The sequence below is a fragment of the Macaca fascicularis genome, chromosome 2 (genome assembly GCF_037993035.2).
Source record: "Macaca fascicularis isolate 582-1 chromosome 2, T2T-MFA8v1.1".
Lineage (NCBI taxonomy): Eukaryota > Metazoa > Chordata > Mammalia > Primates > Cercopithecidae > Macaca > Macaca fascicularis.
Genome location: NC_088376.1, coordinates 112,804,315 through 112,820,934, shown reverse-complemented (window position 1 = coordinate 112,820,934; position 16,620 = coordinate 112,804,315). Strand labels below are relative to the sequence as shown.

Below are 16,620 nucleotides of genomic sequence, written 5' to 3'. Positions count from 1 at the left end.
TTTTGAGGGTTGTTGACTTTTCTTCCTGATGTTTCTTCTGGTTCCTCTGCTCTCACCTCTCCCTGTGCTGACCTGAGCTATTGCATGTAGCCAGGTGGCCTGCAACAATCTGCTAGTGGGCAGGTCTTGCTGGGTGCAATGTTGGCCCACTCTCCATGCCCAGCCTGACATCAGGTCTCAGGCTTCTGCCAGCTCTCCAAGAGGACCTTACTGTGGTAAATCCAAGTTATCACAGTCTTTCCTCCTCTGTTGAGTCTGTGGGCCCGAACCTCCTCAGGGCACTGGAGAACCTCACTTTCTTTCCTTTTCTTTTGAGACAGAATTTTGCTCTGTTGCCCAGGCTAGAGTGTAGTGGCGTGATCTCAGCTCACTGAACCTTTGCCTCCCAGGTTCAAGTGATTCTCCTGCCTCAGCCTCCTGAGTAGCTGGGATTACAGGTACCTGCCACCACATCTGGCTAATTTTTGTATTTTTTTTTTTTTTTTTTTTGAGACAGAGTCTCTCTCTCTCGCCCAGGCTGGAGTGCAGTGGCCGGATCTCGGCTCACTGCAAGCTCCGCTTCCCAGGTTTATGCCATTCTCTTGCCTCAGCCTCCCGAGTAGCTGGGACTACAGGCGCCCACCACCTCGCCCGGCTAGTTTTTTTTTTTTGTATTTTTTAGTAGAGACGGGGTTTCACCGTGTTAGCCAGGATAGTCTCGATCTCCTGACCTCGTGATCCGCCCGTCTCGGCCTCCCAAAGTGCTGGGATTACAGGCTTGAGCCACCGCGCCCGGCCTAATTTTTGTATTTTTAGTAGGGACGGGGTTTCGCCATTTTGGCCAGGCTGGTCTCGAACCCCGGACCTCAAGTGATCCGCCCGCTTTGGCCTCCCAAAGTGCTGGATTGCAGGCATGAGCCACCGCACCTGGCTAGGAGGGCCTCCCTTTCTGAACCAGTTATGGTATCCCAGGGCCAGGAAGAAGCTGAGTGCCTTCTGTGGGAACAAAACAAAACAAAAACCCTTCATGGGGCTTCCACCAAAGTTAGTGTTTTTGTTTTTTTTTTTTTTGAGACGGAGTCTCGCTCTGTGGCCCAGGCTGGAGTGCAGTGGCGCGATCTCGGCTCACTGCAAGCTCCGCCTCCCGGGTTCACGCCATTCTCCTGCCTCAGCCTCCCGAGTAGCTGGGACTACAGGCGCCCACAACCGCGCCCGGCTAATTTTTTGTATTTTTAGTAGAGACGGGGTTTCACCGTGGTCTCGATCTCCTGACCTTGTGATCCGCCCGCCTCGGCCTCCCAAAGTGCTGGGATTACAGGCGTGAGCCACCGCGCCCGGCCCAAAGTTAGTGTTTTAAGGCACGCCTCAGCAACAGCAACTTCTGGAAGCAGGTCGTTGCAGGAAGTGGTTGTAGGCAGATTTTTCCTGAGTTCTTCCCCTGCTCTAAGGGTTCATTAAATCTTCCTCTGAGAAGCTCCACTTTTATTTTCATTCTACAGATGGGGCAACCAAAGCTAAAGAAAGGCTAAGGCTCAAAAGAGTTAGCTAGTTGGGGCATTTGGGTGTGGGCCCAGGCCAGGTAACTTCATCTGGTGTTCTAAGCCTGAAGCCAAGCCCAGAGTTAGGTGTTCTATATGGGGAGCAAGGTGTGACCATCTTCCTGGGACCATTACTATGAGGCCGGTCATGACAATCCAGGGCAAAAGATGCTGTCATAGGATCTCAAGACAAGATGCTCTAGGACTGAGAAAAGGGAGTGCCCGCTGTGTGTCAGGACTTGTGCTAGGCACTAAACCTCAGGCAGGAAAGCATGGGCAATGAGCCAGAGGCTGCTGTGGCAGCACAGACTGCTGTACCTCGAGGCTACTAAGGGACAAAGCGCGGGAAGCCGGGATAGAGGCTCCTCACACTGAAACCAGTAGGAGGAGGTGCGAGACCCATCACCTCCATTTCTAGAGGTGGTGTGACCTTGGCTCGGCCTCCCCTCTCTGAGCCTCAGTTTCCTCTCCAGAGTGAACTGGGGTTGCACCCCCCTTCTCCCAGAGTGGGTGACAAAAAAACGAATAGCACACCGCTTAGATTCCCTGTGTGTGCGCAAACGTATGAGAAGACGCCGCCGATACCGCACCGGGGCCAGACACGCAGAGAGGCCAAGGGCGAGCTGGCTTCGGAGTCGCCAGCAAAAGCTCCGCCAGCCACAGCGAGAACGAAGCGCATGCGCAAACCCATGCCGTCACAGTCACGTGCCCCACGCTTTCGGCACAGGCACTGAGAGGCAGACTCTGACTGACAGGTGAGCTGACCTGTCAGTGGGAAGCACTTCCCCTGGCGACGAGCAAAAAGACTGTTGATTGGGGATGGCACTCCTCGGGGGCGGGTTCTTTGCAGTCCTGGTTACTATGACGCCCGGCCCCCGCCCCCTCGGCTAGCCGCCATCTTGTTGTTGATCCGTACCCAGTGGGCAGCGCCGGGAGCTGGACCAAGCGGCCGGTGAGAGGCCGCTGTAGCGGGGCTCAGCCGCCTGTGCTGCCTGCCAGGGGGCGGGCCGAAACCTGGAGGCCCGGGGGGCCCAGCTCCCGTAGGGAGCCGTGGGCGCCCGGTACCCGGGCCGGGCGGGTGAGTGACAGGAGCCGGGCCGATAGACCGGCCTGACGCCCGCGGGGAGGGCGGTGGCGGGCGCGGCGTTGGAGTGGGCGCGCGTGGGGTCGGGGCTCCGGTGGAGCATCACTGGAACATCGCTCGAGCGTCCTGACCGGCCGCCCGCCGAGCCTCCTAGATGCTGGCACCGAAGCCGGGGAACAGCCGGTGTGGAGGTCGGAGAGCGCCAGTGCCTGAGGTCTGGCCGGCTAGTAGCGGGAAACCAGCTTCTCTGACCGAAGCTCTGGACTCTGCTGATCCGGAGCGCTGAAGTGTGTCCGGTGCCACCCTGATGCTCTCCTGGGAGTTGTGTTGCTCCTGGCTGAGAAATAGACTTACCTCTTTCTTAGATAGCGCTCCTGCGAGTGATTTTCAGGACGCTGGATGCTAAGACTAGACGAATCAAGCCAAAGCCCCCGCGAGCCAGGCAGGCCGGTGTCACGGCCCTGTGATTCTGGCAAGGGGGACCCTCTGCCTGGCTGCTGCTTCCCGAGACCCGTTCGGAACCTCTCGTGTACCTCGAAGCTCACCGTTTGTTTCCTACCAAAGAGCCTGGTTAAATGTCCATAATGGCTGAGTTCTATTTTGGAACATAATTTCTTTGGTTCTTCACCACCACTTTTTGAAGAGTGGTAATGTCTTCCTCTTTTTGCTTTAGGAGAAAGTGAATATTATGGTGATAACTTGATTGATTTTTTTCTCCTAAAGAGATACTCGCCATAGGAGACAAAGGAAATGTAGGAGTGTCTTAGAATCGGAAAAATAAATGAAACTTTTGTTGTAGATGGTATCTAACTGGCAAATCAACTTTTTTTTTTTTTTTTGCGACAGTCTCTCGGCTCTGTTGCCCAGGCCGGAGTGCAGTGGCGCAGTCTCGGCTCACCACAACCTCCGCCTCCCGGGTTCAAGCGATTATCCTGCCGCAGCCTCCTGAGTAGCTAGGACTACAGGCGCGCGCCACCAATGCCCGGCTAATATTTGTATTTTTAGTAGATACGGGGTTTCACCATTTTGGCCAGGCTGGTCTCGAACTCCTGACCTCGTGAGCCTCCCTCCTCAGCCTCCCAAAGTGCTGGGATTACAAGTGTGAGCTACTGCGCCCGGTGCAAATTAACTTTTAACAGTAGTAAAATTACCTTGCTCAGTGAAAACAGACCTTCAGGCCCCTTTCCTGTGAATGTGGGTAGGTTGGAGAGCCTCAGCAGAGTGTGCTAGTCTAGGAAGAGTTCTGATTGTTACAAAACACATTTCTCTTGACCTGTGGCCTCTGGTTCTTTGCACAGTCTTCTTGTACGTGGTCATACAACATGCCTGCATGAGATGACTAAGAAGTCAAGCGACAATACTTTGTGCACTTTTTTTTTCTTTTTTTTTTTTTGAGACGGAGTCTCGCTCCTTTGCCAGACTGGATAACAGTGGTGCGATCTCGGCTCACTGCAACCTCTGACTCCCTGGTTCAAGCAGTTCTCCTGCCTCAGCCTCCCGAGTAGCTGGGATTACAGGCACATGCCATCATGCCCAGCTAATTTTTTTATTTTTAGTAGAGATGGGGTTTCACTATGTTGGCCAGACTGGTCTTGAACACCTGAACTCGTGATCTGCCCGCCTCGGCCTCCCAAATTGCTGGTATTACTTATAGGCGTGAGCCACTGTGCCCCGCCACGCACCCAGCCTACTTTGTGCACTTCTATCAGGTCTTGTCACCTCTGAATGTATAATTTTGAAAGGCCAGACGTGGTGGCTCATGTCTGTAATCCCAGCACTTTGGGAGGCTGAGGCAGGCGGATCACCTGAGGTCAGGAGTTCGAGACTAGCCTGGCCAAAATGGCGAAATCCCATCTCTACTAAAAATACAAAAATTAGCTGGGCGTGATGGTGCATGCCTGTAGTCCCAGCTCTTTGGAGGCTGAGGCAGTAGAATCGCCTGAACCCGGAAAGTGGAGGTTGCAGTGAGGCGACATCACGTCACTGCACTCCAGCCTGGGCAACAGAGTGAGACTCAGTCTCAGGAAAAAAAATAATAAAATAAAAATAAAAAAAATAATTTTGAAAGAAACTACCTCCTTGGTCAGGAGATCCTTTAGGAAAGCAGGTGCTGAACCCAGAGGAGGCTGGCTGCTTGTTGCTGTTCGACTGAGTTTATACTGCACTTGTGAGGCAAGGGAGAAGTTGAGTAGTCTTTATTTATTTCATTATCCTTCAGGGCCATTTTTTAAATCTTTAGTGTGTTTTAATCTTGGTAAGACCAGTTCCTTGGGCAGTTCTTGAAAAGAAAGAAGGGGGATACTAAAATATTAGGAGCTTTTCAAAATTGTCCCAAGCCCCTGCTTTTTTTTTTTTTCTCCTGAGACGGGGTTTCACCATGTTGGCCAGGCTGGTCTTGAACTCCTGATTCATCTGCCTCAACCTTGGCCTGGGATTACAGGGGTGAGCCACTGCACTGGCTGTCATTTGCATTTTAAGTAGAGACGGGGTCTCAGTTGCCCAGACTGGGCTTGAACTCCTAGTCTCAAGTGATTCTCCTGTCTTGGCCTCCCAAAGTGCTGGGATTACAGGCATGAGCCACCACGCCTGGCCTTTTTTTTTTTTTTTTTTTTTTTTTTTTTTGAGACGGAGTCTCACTCTGTCGCCCAGGCTGGAATGCAGTGGCGTGATCTTTCCTCACTGCAACTTCTGCCTCCTGGGTTCAAGTGATTCTCCTGCCTCAGCCTCCTGAGTAGCTGGGACTACAGGCGTGCACTAGCACGCCTGGCTAATTTTTGTATTATTATTATTTTTTGGTAGACCTGGGGTTTTGCTGTGTTGGCCAGGCTGGTCTCAAACTCCTGACCTCAGGTGATCCGCTCACCTTAGCCTCCCAAAGTGCTGGGATTACAGGTGTGAGCCACCACGCCTGGCTTTTTTAAGAGACGGTCTCTTCAAAAACTCCTAGGCTGGAGTGTAGTGGCCCAGTTGTAGCTCACTGCAGCTTCCAACTCCTGGGCTCAAGTGATTCTCTTGCCTCAGCTTCCCAAGTAGTTAAGACTACACATGTGTGCCACTATGCCTGGCTAATTTTCTTTGTCTTAATTTTTTGTAGAGATGGGGGTCTCACTATGTTGCTTAGGCTAGTCTCAAACTCCTGGGTGCAAACTATCCTCCTGCCTCGGGTACCTAAAGTACAGGCATGAGCCACTGTGCCTGGTTTGTGATGGGCATTTTTAAGTGCAAATGTGTCAGACTGTTGTTATAATAGTAGACCCTCCAGGCCAGGCGTGGTGGCTCATGCCTGTAGTCCCAGCACTGTGGGAGGCCGAGGTGGGTGGATCACGAGGTCAGGAGGTCGAGACCAACCTGACCAACATGGTGAAGCATCGTCTTTACTAAAAATACAAAGATTAGCCGGGCCTGGTGGCGCGTGCCTGTAATCCCAGCTACTCAGGAGGCTAAGGCAGGAGAATCGCTTGAACTTGGGAGGTGGAGGTTGCAGTGAGCCAAGATTGTGCCATTGCACTCCAGCCTGGGCGACGAGCTAGACTCCATCTCAAAAAAAAAAAAAAAAAAAAGTAGACTTTCCATCCACTGTTCTTTATCTTTGCATAATTTATCTGTAAACTTTAGTATTTTTTTTTTTTTTTGAGATGGAGTCTCGCTCTGTCACCCAGGCTGGAGTGCAGTGGCCTGATCTCAGGTCACTGCAAGCTCCGCCTCCCGGGTTTACACCATTCTCCTGCCTCAGCCTCCCAAGTAGCTGGGACTACAGGCGCCCGCCACCGTGCCCTGCTAGTTTTTTGTATTTTTTTAGTAGAGACGGGGTGTCACCATGTTAGCCAGGATGGTCTCGATCTCCTGACCTCGTGATCCGCCTGTCTCGGCCTCCCAAAGTGCTGGGATTACAGGCTTGAGCTACCGCGCCCGGCAAACTTTAGTACTTTTAATTACTTAATTTTTTTTTGAGACAGGTCTTAGTCTGTTGCCCAGCTGGAGTGCAGTGGCTCGATCGTAGCTCACTGCAGCCTCGAACTCCTGGGCTTAGGTGATTCTCCAGAATAGCTTGAACTACAGGTGGGCACTACTGTGCTCAGCTAATTCTTAATTTTAATTTTTTTTTTTTTAATGGACACGGAGTCTTGCTTGTTGCCCAGGCTGGCCTCTAGCTCCTTGGTTGGAGTGATCCTCCCACCTCGGCCTCCCAAAATGCTGGATTACGGATGTGAGTCACCTTGCCTGGCCAATTTCAGGACTTTTTCATACTGCGCAGACTGTGGAGATCCTGCACTGAAATCAGGAACTACTACAGGCTTATGGGATGAGATCTGATGTCCTAATGTGGCATTTAAGGCGATATAGTCCAGCTGACTCCAGCCTACCTCCTCAGGGTTTATCCTAATCCCCACTAACCAAATGGTTTGCTAAACATTCCATATGTACTCTTTCTTTACACAAATCCTCTCATGGCTGAATCCAGTGACCTATGGCCTGTGGAGATGACCTTTTCCTTCAGCTTCTCTCTTGTCCATAGTCCAGCTCCATTTCTACCTACCTCTTTATGAAATGTCCCCAAAACATTTCAGCTCCTGGGGATATATTCCATACTCTTCGAACTGCAGTGGCATTATTGCCCTGAAACAAATATCAAAATAGTATTTGCTCTTTTAAGAATAATTTTTTAGGCCAGCACAGTGGTTCATGCCTGTAATCCCAGCACTTTGGGAAGCCAAGGCAGGTGGATCACCTGAGGCCAGGAATTAGAGACCAGCCTGGCCAACATGGTGAAACCCTGTCTCTACTGAAAATACAAAAAATTAGCCGGGTGTGGTGGCGGGCGCCTGTAATCCCAGCTACTTGGGAGATTGAAGCAGTAGAATCACTTGAACCCGGGAGGCGGAGGTTGCAGTGAGCCGAGATTGCACCATTGCACTCCAGCCTGGGCAACAAGAGCGAAAGTCCGTCTAAAAAAAAAAAAAAAAAAAAATATATATATATATATATATATATATATATATATATATTTTTTTTTTTGTTTGTTTGTTTGTTTGTTTCCTCTGGTAGGGCCTAATCCTTTTCTGACAGGGACTGTATTTTACACTTCTTGTGTCTTTTTGCACCTGTAGATGAGGACCAAATATTTATAAATATGTACTAGATTTGTGTGAGTTGGAAACACCTTTTGTAATTAAACAGGGAAATAGAAGGGAGTGGGCAAGTAGAAATGGAGATTTGGTGGCTGTGAATTTCTACCTCCACCCTGCCTTGCCTTGAAGTGTGTTTTATAGAGGCAGGGCTGTCCCTTAGTGCTGCAGAACAGAGACAGAACTTGCTCAAAGGGCAGAACTAAGGCCTAAAAAGAGCCCTTCCTTGTTAAAATGCCAGTTTTCTAGGAAAACATTTCTGTGAATATGGCACTGGATGCAAACATTCTTAGGCCCTTTTCTTTGCTGGGTCTTGATCTCACTGCCTCCTTGGGCTGCTGTAAATGGCAGTGTTTGCTGCCTGACCTCCTCCTGGTGCAGCCCTGACACTATAAGGAACAGTGATGGGCAGAGTTGGGGAACGACTGCACAGTACACTCCATTTCTGACTTGGAACAAGGAAGCAGTCCGGCATTTTGTGTCTTTGTGGCTGTGGATCTGTGCTTTTGCACTGATTTTTAAATATAGGTTTTCATTTCTCCTACTGTAGCAGAATTTAAGCAATAGATTCTGGGTAGGAAAGCCTAAGACTCTGTGTGTGTGTGTGTGTGTGTGTGTGTATGAAAGATGATAAAGACTCTCAGGTCTGCTACTGTGGTTTGAAGTTGCATTTATTTAGAAGACATAACAAATGAGCTTTCATGGGAACATGTGTTCACTTCAGTGCTGGATCTCTGTTAGGAACATTGTTTTGTTGAGTGCCTAGAAAATCTGCTGATCTCTTTTGTAAAATTTTATTTGTGGGTTTAGCTTATTTATTCCTGTCTCATTATATAAAAGGAGGGCAGGGTAGGGGAGCAGGTCTAGGACTGGACTCTTTTCAAGTCTAAAATTCGATGTTAATGAATAAGAACACCTTATAAATACATAAAAATCTAGGTGTAGGCCAGGTACCATGGCTCATGCCCGTAATTCCAGAACTTTTGGAGGTTGAAGCAGGCAAATTGCTTGAGCCCAGGAGTTTGAGACCAGCCTGGGCAACATAGTGAGACCCCGTCTACACACACACACACACACACACACAAATGTAAAATTAAACGAGCATGGTGGCATGCCCCTGTATTCCTGGCTACTTGGGAGGCGGAGGTGGGAGAATTGCTTGAGCCCAGGGGTTGAAGCTGCAGTGAGCCATCATTGTGCCACTGCATTCCTGCCTGGATGACAGAAACAAGACCCTGTCTCTAAAGAGAAAAGAAAAGAAAAATTTGGGTGTATTATGATTGAATGAAAAATTATTAAACAACTTACTCTGTAATAAAAAAATCAGATGATGTCATATGTTGATGGAAATATGGGGAAATTAGAGACCTCATACACTGTTGGTGGGAATGTCAAGTGGGCCACTTGGGAAAACAGTCTTTATATGGTTAAACATAGAGTTACCATATGACCCAGCAATCTCCCTCCTGGCTGTCTACCCAAGAGAAGTGAAAACAAATGTTCACACAAAAACTTGTGCACAAATGTTTATGGCAGCGTTATTCATAATAACCAAGAGGAGAAGCAACCCAAGTGTCCATCAACTGACAGATAAAATGTGGTATATACATTCAAGGGAACATTATTCTGCAATAAAAAGGAGCAAAGTGCTGATACATGTTACAACATGGATGAATCTTGAAAGCATGTTAAGTGAAAGAAGTCAGATGGAGAAGTTCACATTTATATGATTTCATTTATGTGAAATATCCAGAATAGACGATTCTATAGAAACAAAGTAGATTAGTGATTGCTTAGGGCTTAGAGGTAGTTGTGGGGGATAGAGAAAATGATAGCTTAAGGGTATGGGATTTCTTTTTGAGATGATTAAAACATTCTAAAATTGTGGTGATGGTTGCTCCTATCTCTGAATATCTTATACTTAAAATCATTGAATTGTACACCTTAATGGGTGAATTGTATGTTGTGTGAATAATAATAAAGCTGTTAATGTATTGGCTGGACATGGTGGCTCATCCCTGTAATCCTTGCACTTTGGGAGGCTGAGGCAGTAGGATCACTTGAGCCCAGGGGTTCGAGACCAGCTCTGGAAACATAGTGAGACCCCATCGATACAAAAAATAAAAAAATTAGCCGGGCATGGTGGTGCGTGGCTGTAACCCCAGCTACTGAGGAGTCTTAAGATGGGAGGATCGCTTGAGTCTGGGAGTTTGAAGCTGCAGTAAGCTATGGTTGGGCCATTGCACTTCAGCCTGGGTGACGGAGTAGGACCCTATCTTTTTTTCTCTTGAGACGAAGTCTCGTTTTGTCACCCAGGCTGGAGAGCAGAGGTGCGATCTCTGCTCACTACAACCTCTGCCTCCCAGGTTCGAGTGATTTTCCTGCCTCAGCCTCCCGAGCAGCTGGGATTACAGGCACCTATCACCATGCCCAGCTAATTTTTTGTATTTTTAGTAGAGACGAGGTTTCACGATGTTGACCAGGCTAGTCTTGACCTCCTGACCTCAAGCCATCTACCTGCCTTGGCCTCCCAAAGTGCCGGAATTACAGGCATGAGCCACCACACCTTGCTGAGACCCTGTCTTTTTTTTTTTTTTTTTTGAGACAGAATCTCACTCTTGTTGCTCAGGCTGGAGTGCAGTGGCGCGATCTCGGCTCACTGCAGCCTCCGCCTCCCGGGTTCAAGCGATTCTCCTGCCTCAGCCTCCTGAGTAGCTGGGATTTACGGGCACGTACCACTACGCTCAGCTAATTTTTGTATTTTTAGTACAGATGGGGTATCACCATGTTGGCCAGGATGGTCTTGATCTCCTGACCTTGTGATCCACCCGCCTTGGCCTTCCAAAGTACTGGGATTACAGGCGTGAGCCACCATGCCCAGCCAAGAGACCCTGTCTTAAAAAAAAAGTCATTTCACTGTTAAAGAAAATCCCCTGCACACCAGAAATGGCCAGCTGATCTCTGATCTTTGATCTTTATGCTTTATCATTGTTTTTAAAGAAATTTCCAACTTTATTGAGGTATAATTTTTTTTTCTTTCTTTTTTTTTGAGATGGAGTCTCGCTCTGTCGCCCAGGCTCGAGTGCAGTGGCACGATCTCCGCTCACTGCAACCTCCACCTCCCGGGTTCAAGTGATTCTCCTGCTTCAGCCTCCCGAGTAGCTGGGACTACAGGTGTGTGCTACCACGCCCGGCTAATTTTTTGTATTTTTAGTAGAGAGGGGGTTTCACTGTGTTAGCCAGGATGGTTTCAATCTCCTGACCTCGTGATCCACCCACCTTGGCCTCCCAAAGTGATGGGATAACAGGCCTGAGCCACCAAACTCGGCATTTTTTTTTTTTTTTTTTTGAGATGGAGTCTCGCTCTGTTGCCAGGCTGGAGTGCAGTGGCTAGATCTCAGCTCACTGCTCACTGCAACGTCTACCTTCCAGATTCAAGCAATTCTGCTGCCTCAGCCTCCCAAGTAGCTGAGACTACAGGCACATGCCACCATGCACAGCTAATTTTTGTATTTTTAGTAGAGATGGGGTTTCACCATGTTGTCCAGGATGATTTCGAACTCCTGACCTCAGGCGATCCACCCACTTCGGCCTCCCAAAGTGTTGGGATTACAGGCGTGAACCACTGCGCCTGGCCCAACAGATGTTTATTTCACTTCAGTGAAAAGATTTCTTTTTTTGGAGACAGAGTCTTGCTCTGTCGCCCTGGCAGGGGTGTACTGGTGCCATCTTGGCTCACTGCAACCTCCGCCTCCTGCGTTCAAGTGATTTTTGTGCCTCAGCCTCCAGAGTAGCAGGGATTACAGGCATGTGCCACCACAATGGACTGATATTTGTATTTTTTTAGTAGAGATGGGGTTTTGCCATGTTGACCAGGCTTGTCTTGAACTCCTGACCTCAAGTGATCCACCCACCTTGGCCTCCCCAAGTGCTGGAATTACAGGCATGAGCCACTGTGCCTGGCCCAGTGAAAAGATGTCAGTTAGTTGTAGAAGGTACTCCTATTTCCCTTTCCAGTCAACCCCAGCCTGCTTCCTTGGACACAGACAGGTGCTGATATTTCTATCACTGTAGATTAAATTTGCGATTCTTAGAAGTTTCCAAAATGGAATTGTAATTATACAGTTGATCCTCATTATTCACGGAGTTTGTATTTTCAAGTTTGCAAACCTGCTAAAATTTACTTGTAACCCCAAAATCAATACTTTTGGTGCTTTTGCTATCATTTATAGATATGCACAGAGTGACAAAAATTTTGAGTTGTGTGTTCCCAGCTGAGGTTAGACAAGGCAACATGCTGCTGTCTTCTTTTCAATTACCATATTGTAAATAAGTGTCCTTTTCTTGGTCTATTTAGTACTATGGTTTTTTTTGGCATTTATTTGCTTTTTTTTTCTGAGACTGAGTCTTGCCCTGTCACCCAGGCTGGAGTACGGTGTTGCTATCTCGGCTCACTGCAACCTCTGCCTACCAGGTTCAAGTAATTTTCCTGCCTTAGCCTTGCTTGTGGTTGGGATTACAGACATGCATCACCATGCCTGGCTAATTTTTGTATTTTTAGTAGAGATGAAGTTTCACCATGTTGTCCAGGCTGGTCTTGAGCTCCTGGCCTCAAGTGATCCGCCCATCTCGGCCTCCCAAAGTGCTGGGATTACATTCGTAAGCCACTGCAGCTGGCCTGATTTGCTTTTTGTTGGTGATTTTTAATGGTTGTTTTCATTTTTGTTTATCTTTTTTTTTTTTTTTTGAGACGGAGTCTTGCTCTGTCACCCAGGCTGGAGTGCAGTGGCCGGATCTCAGCTCACTGCAAGCTCCGCCTCCTGGGTTCACGCCATTCTCCTGCCTCAGCCTCCCGAGTAGCTGGGACTACAGGCGCCTGCCACCTCGCCCGGCTAAGTTTTTGTATTTTTAGTAGAGACGGGGTTTCACTGTGTTACCCAGGATGGTCTCGATCTCCTGACCTCGTGATCCGCCCGTCCCGGCCTCCCAGAGTGCTGGGATTACAGGCTTGAGCCACCGCGCCCGGCCCATTTTTGTTTATCTTACCAGAAAATAAACACCAACTTTATTAATGTAATAGCAACAGAAAGGATTTCCAGTTTCTCAGAAGGAAAATAACATGACAATAGCGCAAGTGTTAAAAGAGTAAATGGCTACATTTCTTGTTCTGATAGCTTCCCACCACACACCAAAGGTTCTTCAAGGACAGCTGCCACTGGAGCTGCTGCAAGAACATGTTTTTCACTGAGTGTAGCTTCACGGTCAGCTCCTCAAGCAGAAGACTAAAATATTATTTCTTGGAAGATCTTGGTTGAGGGAGAACATATCAATATGGAGAACAGATCTTTGCTTCTCAAATTCAAGAAGAACCATTAACTAATCTATCAATTTTTTTTTTTTTTTTTTGAGACGGAGTCTCGCTCTGCCGTTCAGGCTGTAGTGTAGTGGCCGGATCTCAGCTCACTGCAAGCTCCACCTCCCGGGTTTACGCCATTCTCCTGCCTCAGCCTCCCGAGTAGCTGGGACTACAGGCGCCCGCCACCACGCCCGGCTAGTTTTTTGTATTTTTTAGTAGAGATGGGGTTTCACCGTGTTAGTCAGGATGGTCTCGATCTCCTGACCTCGTGATCCGCCCGTCTCGGCCTCCCAAAGTGCTGGGATTACAGGCTTGAGCCACCGCGCCCGGCCAATTTTTTTTTTTTTTTTTTGAGACAGAGTCTCACTCTGTCGCCCAGGCCGGAGTGCAGTGGCGCGGTCTTGGCTCACTGCAAGCTCCGCCTCCTGGGTTCACACCGTTCTGCCTCAGCCTCCCAAGTAGCTGGAACTACAGGCGCCCGCCGCCATGCCCGGCTAATTTTTTTTGTATTTTTTTTAATAGAGACGGGGTTTCACCATGTTAGCCAGGATTGTCTCGATCTCTTGACCTCGTGATCCACCCGCCTCGGCCTCCCAAAGTGCTGGGATTACAGGCGTGAGCCACCGCACCTGGCCTGACTAATCTATCAGGTTTTCTCCAATACAGTGTGCCAGAGTGCTCTGTGAAGAATCGTTTTCCATCCCTACCACGTGTCTGGGTGAAGGGAGAGGAGGGGTGGCAAGCTGCCAGTACACTGGCAGGCACTCCTGGTGATGCTCTGGGCTCTGCTCCCTTTCTGCTGGTAGTAGTAGGCATCTTTTCTAGCCTCTGCAGCAGCTTGATATTGCGGGGAGGAAAGGTCCACCCACTAATCACCTCTTCTTGAAGCTGTATTTTTTGTGTTCATAGAAGAGGTCTGTCTTAGAGCTCCCCAAATTGACAATCTTTGGGCAGCCATCTCTTTTTTGTTGTTGTTGTTGTTTTTTTTTGTTTGTTTGTTTGTTTTTTTGTTTTTTTGAGACGGAGTCTCGCTCTGTCGCCCAGCCCAGGCTGGAGTGCAGTGGCGCGATCTCGGCTCACTGCAAGCTCCGCCTCCCGGGTTCACGCCATTCTCCTGCCTCAGCCTCCCGAGTAGCTGGGACTACAGGTGCCCACAACCGCGCCCGGCTAATTTTTTGTAATTTTTAGTAGAGACGGGGTTTCACCGTGGTCTCGATCTCCTGACCTTGTGATCCGCCTGCCTCGGCCTCCCAAAGTGCTGGGATTACAGGTGTGAGCCACCGCGCCCGGCAGGGCAGCCATCTCTATCCTTCTCCTGGATGGTACGCTCCTTACAATAATAGGCACCGGATACCCCAGGGCCCCCACAGATCACACAGCACCCCAGTAAGATACGTAGTTACAGTCATCACATACGCGTACCAGAGTGCAGGGACACAAATCACACATTTGCTGTCACATTTTTCACACAATCTTCCAATGACAACACCAGCCTGCTTGCGGCAAAAGATCAAATCAGGATGATGTTTAGCCATAGTTCCCAATGAAGCCGGCCACCGGAAGCCTATTTTTTTTTTTTTTTTGAGACAGCTTACAGGTATTAGCCACTGCACCTGGCCTTGTTGGTGATTTTGATGCTTAAAATGGCCCCCGAATGTCGTATTGAAGTGCTGCCTGGTGTTTCTAAGCACAAGAAGGCTTTGATTACCTTACAACGAATGTGTTAGGTAAGTTTTGTTCAGGCTTGAGTTGTAATGCTGTCGACTATGAGTTCAGTGTTAATGAATCAGTAATTTATATTAAATAAGGTGTCTTTAAACAGAAACATACCTAAAAGGTTTTATATTGTATGTGTGTAGATCTGGAAGGTTATATATTGATTGGTTGATGAAAATATGACTAGATCATCTTCCCCTGGTTAACAGTTTATTAAAAAAAAAAAAGGAAATGTGACCAGAGGCTTACAGGAATTTAAACATTTATTTTGTCTAGGTGCAGTGACTCAGTGTTCAGTAACTCATTGTACACAGTGACTTTATAAAACATAATTACCATCAGTAATGAGAACTGACTGTATAGTCGCTTGTGTCAGAGCCCTAGCTAAGTGTTCTAGGCTTTAATGTCTGGGAGCCACAGGCAGTGCTTTTGTTGATAAGTATTCATCCCTTAATTCCCTCTCCCATTAAAAGTCATTTCCACAGCTCACCTATTATGCGTAGCTCAGTTTGTAATATTTCATTGTTTCACCATTAACTTCTTGGGCTATGCTGACTTTCGGTTCTCTGAAGGCAAGAGAACAAATTTTTGTTTTCTTAGTAATAATGTACTACATGGTCTTACTCTGTAGGTACTCAATATGTATTTGATCATGTAAGTACTTAAAAAAAATTTTTTTTTTTGCACATTTAAATTTAATGGTCCCTGACTGATTTGGAGACTTTATAGTTGCAATTCGGACAAAAAATTGGTTTGGTGGTGAGTATTCCGTTTGTGTGTGTGTGTGTGTGTGTGTGTGTGTGTGTGTGTGTGTGTGTGTGTTAGAGAGAGTCTTGCTATGTTACCCATGCTGGTCTTGAATTCCTGGGCTCAAGTGATCCTGCTGCCTCAGCCTCCCATGTGTACCACGATGCCTAGCTAGTGAATATTCTGAAACTTATTTATAAAGACTTATGCTCAACTAGAAGATGTTGTATGGACCAGGGCCAAGCAGCATAGTAGGCAGGATATACCTAGGCTATTTTGGTTTCCTTTTTTTGGTACTTTACCTGAAGACAGTGCAGCAAAAATTAAAGTGGGTTCATTAGCATAGAAAATATAATGAATATTAAAAAGCTGCTTCTCTGTTTGGGAAGATGTATTATGAAATATGTGGCTATCTTTTTTTTTTCTTTCTTTGAGACAGAGTCTCGCTCTGTTGCCCAGGCTGGAGTGCAGTGGCGCGATCTCTGCTTACTGGCTCACTGCAGGCTCTGCCTCCCGGGTTCATGCCATTCTCCTGCCTCAGCCTTCCAAGTAGCTGGGACTATAGGTGCCTGCCACCACACCCGGCTAATTTTGTTTGTTTGTTTGTTTGTTTGTTTTTTTGAGACAGAGTCTCGCTCTGTCACCCAGGGTGGAGTGCAGTGGCGCGATCTCGGCTCACTGCAAGCTCTGCCGCCTCCTGGGTTCACACCATTCTCCTGCCTCAGCCTCCTGAGAAGCTGGGACTACAGGCGCCCGCCACCACGCCTGGCTAATTTTTTTTTGTATTTTTAGTAGAGACGGGGTTTCACCATGTGTGCCAGGATGGTCTCGATCTCCTGACCTCGTGATCCGCCCGCCTCGGCCTCCCAAAGTGCTGGGATTACAGGCGTGAGCCACCGCGTCCGGCCAATTTTTTGTATTTTTAGTAGAGACGGGGTTTCACCACGTTAGCCAGGATGGTCTCGATCTCCTGACCTCATAATCCGCCCGCCTCCGCCTCCCAAAGTGCTGGGATTACAGGCGTGAGCCACCGCACCCAGCCAATATGTGACTATCTTATATATTTTGCATGTA

The 16,620-nt window shown here is 48.1% G+C and overlaps 1 protein-coding gene across 10 annotated transcripts in view; it reads left to right on the top strand.

Moving 5' to 3' along the window:
- The first annotated feature begins 2,406 nt into the window (after positions 1-2,406).
- IP6K1 (inositol hexakisphosphate kinase 1) overlaps positions 2,407-16,620 on the top strand; it is a 73,327-nt gene continuing 59,113 nt past the window's right edge. For 2 of the 10 annotated variants that reach the window (XM_005547150.4, XM_065540586.1), the window contains exon 1: positions 2,407-2,595. The gene's annotated coding sequence lies outside the window, so the exon portion shown is untranslated. Of the gene's footprint in view, positions 3,249-10,779; positions 10,902-14,673; positions 14,811-16,620 lie in introns of all 10 variants that reach the window. The other 8 variants (XM_065540587.1, XM_065540584.1, XM_065540589.1 and 5 more) reach the window with 8 other exon arrangements.